General features: G+C 47.5%; 1 long non-coding RNA gene across 1 annotated transcript; it reads right to left on the bottom strand.

Annotated features, from left to right (window-relative positions):
* Nucleotides 1-346: 346 nt before the first annotated feature.
* Nucleotides 347-9101, bottom strand: LOC102005341. Its single transcript, XR_259674.1, has 2 exons — nucleotides 9054-9101; nucleotides 347-1343 (listed from the first exon to the last, which is right to left on the bottom strand). It is a non-coding gene; the product is annotated as an uncharacterized LOC102005341 (long non-coding RNA).
* Nucleotides 9102-9813: the final 712 nt, after the last annotated feature.

The following is a 9813-nucleotide window of genomic DNA, read 5'->3' on the forward strand; positions in this document are numbered from 1 at the left end:
GTGAACATTTCAGTATATATTTCTAAAATCCTCCCTTGTGCTTTGTTGTTTTCGTGTTATTGGGGATCAGATCCAGGGCCTCGAACATGCTAAACACCTGTATTTACCACTGAGCCAGTTCTCACCCAGGCCTATTCTCCTTTATAAGCCTAACTATAATACATCATCAAATACTTCTAGATGTGAGGAATATTTTTAAATGTCATCAAATATTCAAGTAGTGTTCACATTTTCCCAATTGCCTTAATTATTTTTATATTTGATTGAATTATAATTGTGCCTGGTTCATATTTTTCTTCAATTTCTTTGAATCCACAAATACACCTTCCATTACTCCCCCTCTTCCCTGTATCTTAAAATTTATTGGTTAAATAAATCAGGTTATTTTCCTGCCAGTATTCCCCTTGTTTGGATTTTACTTGTTATTATCCCTGTGGTGTCATTTTGCGTGTTCCTCAGTCCTTACGTTCACTGTAAGTTGGTAGACAGATCAAGAACAAGTTGGCAAGTTATGCTCCATAGCTTCACTGTTTTGGCTTTTTTTGGTGGGAGAAGGTTTTGGAAATGGGATTTTACTGGAACACAGTCAGGCCCGTGTGTGTAGCATGTGTCTAGGACTGAACTGTTGCAGTAGAGATTACATATCAGCGGAGAGATACTGGCCCTTTAGAGAGATACTGCCAACCTCTGCTTTAAAGACTTGATCAGATTCATGCTGGGTTTTGGGGGACAGTATTTCTTCATAGGAGGTGATACTTAATTCCGTCCAGAATTGTCTGATTGTTTTCTCTTTTTTGTAATACCATCAGATCAGTTAATTCAGGAGGAGTTACAAAATGGTGATCTGTTAAGTCAATCCTTCATTCTTTTTCCATTTTACTTGCTGGAATGCTTCTGTAGAGACCTTGGTTGCCTGAGGCACAGTTCTTACGGGAAAGACAGAATAAATGCTTGATTGTTTCTCTTTGACTCACCAGTTTTCAAAATAACCAATTGATTTCCTAACATCTTCCAAAGATGATCACTGAGGATTGTTCATGTGAATATATATAATCATGAACGTAGGGATTTAAGTATATTTGATGGTTTTCAACCCACTGCAATTATTTTCTTTCTTGATGCTCAAATTGTTGACTTTGGCCAACAAGAATCTCTTCAGGTCTCCCTGACACAACGCCATCCTTGATTTTGGCAGTGGAAAATAGTCTCAGTACATACTGTGCATTTTCAGCCCAAAAGCAGAATCAGCTGTTTATTTTTCAAGGAAAATAATATTTAGAGACGACGGTGTGTGCACTGATAGCGCACACTGCTTACTAAAGGGCTGGCCATTGTTTCTAGACCTGGAAACAAGGGACAGAAAGAGGAGACATGGTTATCTAGTCTGTGTGCAGATCAGTTACCTTAAAAACTCAGACTAAAACTTCGGATTGAAATCCAGGATTCTGGGCTGGGAGTATAGCTCAGCAGTAGAGCACTTGCTTATTGTTGGAAAGCCCCATCATCACAAAAAATATCCAGAATTATATTTTATTGATACATTTAGATATTCATAATGATAATATTCATCATAGGGAATTTGTACCTGTACGTGATATATCTTGCATCTTCCTTTCTTCCCATTCTCCTCCCCTCCCTTCAAGCCCTTTCCCCTCCTTACTTACAGAAGCTTTGTTTCCCCTAAATCCAGAACTGTAAGGTTTTTATGTAACCCCTTCCCTCTTTTATTTACGAATCCTTCATCCCAAACCAAAAGCCCTGGTCCTCAAAAATACCAACATCACTGTTTGCTTTATCCCATCCCATTACCCAACAAGCTCAGCAAAGCAAGGCCAATAGCGGAAAACAGCCAGCTGTGTTTTAAATATCCAAATAAAAACCTCTTAAAGTCAAGGTAGGAAGGAATTGCACCAGGGTCTGTGCTGACCCTGTGAGACTGCCTGGCAGTTTGCATTAGGGCTAGAACTTTTAATACTATATTCTGTTGGTCAAGATTTTGTTCTTCAATATAGTAAACTTTTAGATCATAGTCCTTGCTCTCTGAGAGCTTGCCGTTTTCTGCAGCGTGGAGGAAGCATGAGGTCACAGCAGTGTGGCTAGTGGAATGACCGCTGGGCTTCAGTTTTTCTCCTCCATATATGAGGATGAGAAAGGAATTTTGGGCGAGTGGAGTCACCACCCTGAATGCCTTCTTATCTATTAAAGAATGGAGTACAGGGACTGGTCTGGATTTTGGCCAGAGCAGCTTCCTTTCTGTTCGCCAAACACATCTGCCCCAGGGCCTGGCTAACTCTTGCTCCACTCCTCCCATCATTCCAGATCTCCCGCAAAATCACCTCCATGAAGTGGGCCTCCCTGACCACATACCCACAAATACTCATCCTCATTACCTTACCATACCAGCTTCGTTCTTCATGGCATTATTACCTGTCTAACTTACGGACTTGTTTATATCTAATCCCCTCTGCCTAGCATGTCAACTCAGGAAGAGTCGGATTCTTGACTCTCTTGTCCATTGATGTCTTCCTAAGAGTGAAAATAGTGCCAGCCACGGGATGTTTGCTGAATAACAATGCCTGTTGAATGAATGAATGAATCAATGAATGAATGCCAAATGAGTGGATGAGCTAGACAATCTCCAAACCTGCTTTCAGCATTAAGCCAAGGATACATACTTATATAGTGAGTGTAGAATCACAGGCATGACTGTACCATTTCACAGATGAGGAAACCGAGGCAGTGAGGGATTTGCCACAGCCCTCACGACAAGGCGGTGGTATGGCCCAGTACCACTGTACGGGGAGTCAGAGGAAGAGCCTTGGGTTTGGATCCTCAGATCCTCTCACTGCCACCACTGTACGGGGAGTCAGAGGAAGAGCCTTGGGTTTGGATCCTCAGATCCTCTCACTGCCAGCCTTCCTGCCAAGAGTGCTCTGATCTGCACATGTCCCTTTTCCCCTGGGGCCTGGAATTTTCTACCTGAAAAAGAAGACTATAAATCACTCTGGTCTGGGGCTCCTGTGAGCCAGTCAGCTGCACGGCACCGAGCATTCTGTAGTGTTTGGTCCGCTGCTGCCCGGCTGCTCCCCGCAGTGGAGTCAGCCGGTGGTGGTGAGAAAGGAGGCCCAGCTCTGAGGCTGTGTAGGAGGCAGAGTCCACTGGTTGTTTACTCACCTGGGTTCCTGGTCTGCCCTAAGCCTGGGGACTCTCACCTGTGCAGGTAAAGAGGGAGGAGGAGTCTTGCTCAGCCAATGAGTGGTGGCAGGTCTCTTAAAGGCACCAGCAGCTGGCTGGAAATGCCTGGCAACCCGAAGAGATCCCCACCCTCTGTGGCAGGAGACAGCCTCGTGCCTGGATATAACTGAGCCCTCCACGGGCACCGTGAGCCCGGGGCCTGGTTGCTGCATATCCCGGAGGGACCTCTCTTTGGGGAGACCTTGTTCACCTGGCACACAGCCCACTTTCCAAGAGGCTCCATGCCTAGCGGCCCTGGCAGGCTCCCAACAAGGAAAGACAGCGTGGCTTTGGCAGTTGCCCCCAGGAAGGAGTCCACATGTGACAGGAGGAAGCCAGGTCCCTGTCCTGACCCATTTCAGCAGCCACGGTAAGTCCTGAGGCCTCTGGCTTCCTGAACCTCAGAAGGGGCTGGTGGAGCAGGAGTGATGCCTCTGTCCAAGGGGCAGAAAGCTTGGGAGCTGCTCCTGGCCCTGCTCTGTGACCTTGGACAAGTCACTCCAGCTCTCTGAGCCTACAGGCCCCATCTGGGAAAATGAGGAGCTCAGTTCCTAGGTCTGCTTTTCCCTTTTTCTGTTTTCCTGTCACTCCCCTTGTTCTGAAGGATTTCTGCCTGTTGCACAGTGAGTGCTAATGGGCTTTCCCCTTCATCGCGAATGGTGGCCCCGTAGGAGCCAGCCAGTGTTTTCTGGTCAGCAGGGACAAACTGCAGAGCTGATGCAAATTTTGCCAAAAGCAGGGAAATGTGATGTTTCCGTTTGTCTGTATGGTCTTATCTAGAGTCAATATTTAATTTTCGTTTGACCTTTTGAAAGAGAAGAAATAGGGTGCTTGTGAGGAATATTCAGAACATGAGGACCCCAAGAGGGGAGCCCTTAGATGTCCCTTTCACAGGTTTATGAGAACACCAGGTGCAAATAGTGCTGCTTCTACCTCATACATGGGACCTGTTTTTGAAAGGGGGCCCTTGGGTGTGAGAACTTCAGATACGGACTAGACTGTTCCCAGGATTCCCCACAGGGGTTTTACCTACCTCTGGCCCACTCCGTAGAAGTGGAGATGGGAGAGCTGAGATCTGCTCTGGCCTCTCCGGGCCATGGCCAGGCCAGTGGTGGGAAGAGGCAGGCTCTGAGAGTACAACGCTTGCAGGCCAGGAATATATGGTGCACATGGCTTGTTCTGGGAATCAGGAAACGGCCGCAGCCCTGGTTCCGCACTGACTAGCTTAGTATCCTCAGGCAAATTGCTTACCCACTCTACAGTTCAGTGTTCCCAGGTGCAAAGTGGGGATTTTAATTTTGGCAGTGCTTGCCTACTGGGGTTATTCCTGGGGCCAAATAGTGTATGTCAGGGAAGCTTAGATTGCACATATTTTAAAATAAGTGCAGAGATCTAAAAAACAAATGCAATTCGGAATTGATGAAATCAGGTCATCAATGTTTTGTAAAGTATGACCTTTGTGATGGTTTTTATGATCTGTCATCGTTGTTAGTAATTATGTGATGAAAGAATTCCTCAAATGGAACCATGGGGGCTCAGGGTTTAAATCCTTTTAGGGTTTTTTGGTTGTTGTTTTTAAATACTATTTATCAGAACTTTTCAGAATGTAGAATCATAAAAAGGGGCAAATAGCTCACCAAGTCATGGAATTTTCTCATGACTCTTGGGAAGGAAACCAGGCCCAACATGTGGCTGTGGTCAGGGAGGCAGCGTGACCAGAGGTTAGGCCAGGCACTTTGCAGTCAGACCATCTTGGGTTCAAGGTCATACTGCAAGACCTACTGGTGAACTTGGGTTTAAGTCACTTTTCTTCTCAAAGCCCCTTCTGTTCAGTCATTTGAGCGTGAGCCAACCTGTTCTCTCCTCCCCTGCAGCTCCCTGCTAAGAAAACAAATCTCAGGGAATGCTGACTTCAAGGATTGTGGCAGCCTTTCCTCCCAGGGGAGGCAAAGGGAGCGGGAGGTAGAGTGAAAGCCACAGCAGTTTCCAGGAATAGGGAATGTAGGGACATGTGCGCACGCGTGTTTGCTTGTACACATGTGCACAGGAGCAAGTGGGTTTAAAGTCCAAAAATTCTTTGGCCTCTGCAAGGTCCTGCTAGCCAGCCTCTTGCTGTGGGATGAGCCGCTATTCTAACCCACACTGGGAAGTCACAGCTGCACCCCAGGGAAGGCTGCTAAACACCTATCCTTGGTAACCAGCCTTGGCATCTCAGAATCCTCCCAAGGGTGGATGCAGGGTATGTGTGTAATGGTTGATACATTGTGTCAACTTGAGAAGTTTAAAAGCTGAGCAGGAGGCCAGGGTCCTCACTTTGTAAACATCCTGAGCCTGTGGAACTGGAGGGCAGGGAGATGGCCTGGGAAGATAGCCAGCATACAATATAAGGGAGGAAAAGAGGCTTGCCAACCCTTTCGCTCTTGTTGCTTTTGCTGTCTTCTGCTGCCTTGAAGTGTTGCCCTGTGCCATGTTCCACCCTGTTTTGGAGCCAGCTGATTATGGACTGAAACCTCCACAAACTGTCAGCTAAATAAACCTTTCCTTCCTTAATTGTGGGCATCGGGTATTTTGTCTCAGCAATGAGAGAAAAGTAACCACATAGTGTGAATATATTTGAGTGTTTTGGGTATCTGAGTGAGAATTTTGGGCACACACAGCCTGCGGGCCTTGAGATGGATACATTTAGGTGCAGTGTCGAGGGGGTCCCTCCAGACCCCACAAGTGAAGCTTGGAGACACTTTAGTGGAGTAACTGCAGTTATTAAGCACCTACTATAGGCTAATAGTTGTGCTAGGTGTGTTAAACTCATTACAACATTTGGCCAGGCAAGGTGGTGCATACCTGTAATCCCAGCCCTCGAGGCTGAACCAGGAGGATCACCACGAGTTTGAGGTCAGCCTGGGCTACACAGTGAGTCCATGTGGACTCACTTACACTCGCTGAGTGTAAATTATCGCAGGATAGCCAGTGTTGTTCACTCTGCCTCCATCACTGCGTGATGACCCTTGTGATGTGGGACAGTTGGGGAGAGGAAGGTCCTGGTGGCACGTAGTGAAGGGCATCACTTCCCAACACTGTGATCAAAGAGTTTGATTTCCACCTGTCTCCCTTCCTTCCTCTGCAGTAGACCTGACTGAGCCATGGGAGCTCTATTGAGATTTCAGCATGCAGGTGTCCTATTCTGACCCCAGTTTTGCTCTAGAGTACATGCAAGAAAATATAAAGTCTAGCTGAGAACATCTTTCTGTGGATCAGAGATTAGAGATAGCCTTCCTTACAAGTCTTCACCATCTGTCTGGTGTCTTCCTTGGGTTTCTGAGATCAGATCGTTAGAGCCATGGAATATCGGAGGTGGAAATGTAGGTGGTGCTTTACGTGTAGCTCATTTAGTACAGTCGTAGCAAATGAACCTTGTTTCACTTGCTATGTCTGATCCAGCAGCAGTGTTGGAGCTGCACCCAGGCATGGAATAATCAGAGTCTGTGATCAATAATGTCTGCTGCAGACATGGCAAGGGGAAACAGCAGAAGAAATGCCAGAGATACGCTGTCCCAGAGCAGGCCAGCCTCCCTGTTACGCAGGTATCAGAACTGCTGTCCAAAAAATATATATATATAAATAGTGGGAGAAAATAGATGTATTTCTCAAAAGTAAAAAAAAAGAAAAAAAAAAAAAGAACTGCTGTCCAGGTGGGAAGATGATTTGCTCAGAGTCACACAGGAAGGCCAGGCAGACGCAGATGCACACCCAGAAGCAGGGCCTCTCCAGCCATGTTGCTTCTGCTCTCTTTGCTCAGAGAAGAGACAGAGACAAGGTGGGTGTGGGGGGGAGGGACTGGATCCCCGGGGTCCTCAGGAGCATGGCAGAGCTGGGGGTGAAGGAATTCAGTTCTGTGCCACTAGACTGATCCCTGCAGCCTGGCCTGTTGGCTTCTGCTCTACTTCTCAGAGTCCCCTTGCTCCTGCCCCAGTTTCCTGTCTCATTTTCCTTGGGCTGAGAGTGCACACTGGAGCAGAGGGGCCTCCGGGGACCCTGGGCCCTAAATACCCTCTTTTGGCATCCTCCGGCAGGCTCCCTGGCCGCCTCTCTTCAGGAAGAGAAGTCCTAGGCAGAGGTTCTTAACCATATGATGCCATGGTACCATCTGGCGATCTGGGGAAGCCTATGGAGCCCTTCCCAGAGCGTCTTTAAAAACTATAAAATAAAATATATAGGACAACAATGGGAACCAATCATATTGAAATACAGTTACCAAGATCTTTTCATGTTTATGATGTAGTATATGTGCTTCTTTCCTAATGCATTAAAAATGAGGTCTGGTGGCAGATATATTAACTATGGTGACTTTTAAGGAGAGCTGAGGGCCGGGGATATAGCTCAGCGGTGCAGCGCCTGCCTGGCAAGCGCAAGCTCCTGAGTTTGATTCCCGGTACTAAAAATAAATAAATAAAGTAGAGCTGAGCATAAATGATATCTGGAAAGATTTGCAGTGACTATTAGGTGGTGTGAAAATGTCTTGATTTCTCTTGGTGACCCAGTCACAGGAGCTGCGAACACTGCTAGGGTGCATGGCTTACGTTCCTTATAGAACAAAATGTTTGGCTTGAGTTAGAGCTTAGTGAAAATAGAAGTGGAATGTTTTCCATCCAGGTTCAGAGACATCCTGAATTCTACCTGTGGACCTGAAGGATGCTCAAAAATGAGTCTGCTAGGAATGCCGGGGACTCGTGTCCCCACATGTCATGAAGGGTGCCAAAACGAGGGGGGCGCTGGACAAGCGGGGTCACTGTACAACTGGATAACCTTGAATCCACCGTCTCTGGGCCAGTGTGAGAAGATTCTTGTCTAGTTCAGTCCATTTCAGTGATTCATGTGAGATTCCATTTTTTTTTCTTAGAAGTTGCCCCTGTTTGTATTTGAATGTAGAAAACCTTCACTGGCCCTGCTTGCGCCATCAGCCAAAGCCAAGAGAAGTGAAGGTGTCTCCTGTTACCATTTGGTAGGGGAGGTGGGGTGTGTGGGAGAGGAGACCGGGGAGAGAAAGTGGCAGCGGCTCAGGTGGCCGAGCTTCCCTGTCCGTCCTCCGGCCAGCTGTCTCAGTGAAGCAGTCTTCCATGGCCAAGTGAATGGCCAGGAGACGGCAGACCTGGATTTGAGGGCCTGGCTCTGTCACTACCACAAGTTTCTTACCTGCAAAACAGAGACAATAATGCCTGAATGTTGAGGCCACCAAAGGAGAAAAATCTGTAAGAGGCAAAAAGCACCACTGAGGGAGTTTTAATGCCTGACACCCCGTTCTTCCTTCTGCCTTTGCTGTCCTCACTGCTTTGTCGCGATTGTCGTTCACACTTCTCTAACAGTCGCCATCACTCTCTGCTCCATCTGCCTTCCTGTTCTGCAGTGTCCTTGGTGTCGCCTCACTGCCCACAAGGCCAAGTCCAGGCCCTCCAGAGTGTGGTGACCCCCACTCCACACCGTATGCCACCAATGGCCTCACCCTCTCCCTGTCCCCAGCATCCTGCTCTCCTCCTGCAGGGAGGCTGGTGGGCTCCTTCTGCAAAGTCTTCCCGGCCTTCTACATTGTTCCACATAATCGTGCAACCCTATATTAAGGCCAGATAATGTGCTAAGAGACTGGGAGGGCTGCTCTGCCTGAGGCTCGTGTGGTGAGGTGGGGAAGCTGAGCAAAGAGAAGATTCAGAGGAATTCGGTTAGTATGGGCAGAGAGGATGGGTATGAGCCGGATGGGTTCTTTTCAAAGACCGGTACATGGCACATGGAAAGAACTGATATCATCTGCACAGTCAAGGGAAGCCTACCATTCTCCATGCCTATTGGAGCCACAGTCACCAGGAACAGAAGGCAGCTAAGCATTCCAGAGGGGGAACTCATAGAATCTCTGATTCTTAGAATGTCAGAGTTGGAAGGGAGCTCAGCAGTCTTGCCTTGGCTTAAGTCCTTTCTGCTTTAGACAGGAAAATAAACCCAGAGCAGTAGAATGACTCGCCCAAGGTCACACAATGAGTTGGAGGCCAAGTCTGGACTGGAGCCAACATCTGATTTTCTTTTGAGTCTTCATGTTCTGGACTCAAAGATCTGGACTTCTACCAGGCGATTGAATAACTTATCTGAGGTGGATTTATAAACAGTGGGTTAATGTGTCACTGCTGGGCAGTGTGATGATTGACTCTTAGCAAGAATTGTAAACATCTTGACCCAAGGTCCCCAGCTGGGGGACATGACAAGTTACAAGTGTGCTATGATGTACGAGCTCTTGAGCCATGATGGCTAAGTGGTGGCTGGGGCAGCTGGAGTCCCCAGCCCTGCTGGGACAGTCACCTTTAGGCCTCAGACAGCTTCATAACCGCCCCTGGGCACCCACCCAGATGTTGGCATGTACTGTGAAGGGGAAAATTGGGAAGCACTGCATTAACCTCAAAGTAGGAGACATTTTAGGGGTGTCGTGAGCAGGGTTGGCAAAGAAAGGCTCTGAAGCCCACGTTCTACTACGGGCTACCGCACTTGCTCTTAGTTATGTGTTGAGGGGCAGGAGGAAAGAGAGGAACCATATATTGTACC

This window comes from Chinchilla lanigera, unplaced genomic scaffold (genome assembly GCF_000276665.1).
Source record: "Chinchilla lanigera isolate Chin_1 unplaced genomic scaffold, ChiLan1.0 scaffold00007, whole genome shotgun sequence".
NCBI lineage: Eukaryota > Metazoa > Chordata > Mammalia > Rodentia > Chinchillidae > Chinchilla > Chinchilla lanigera.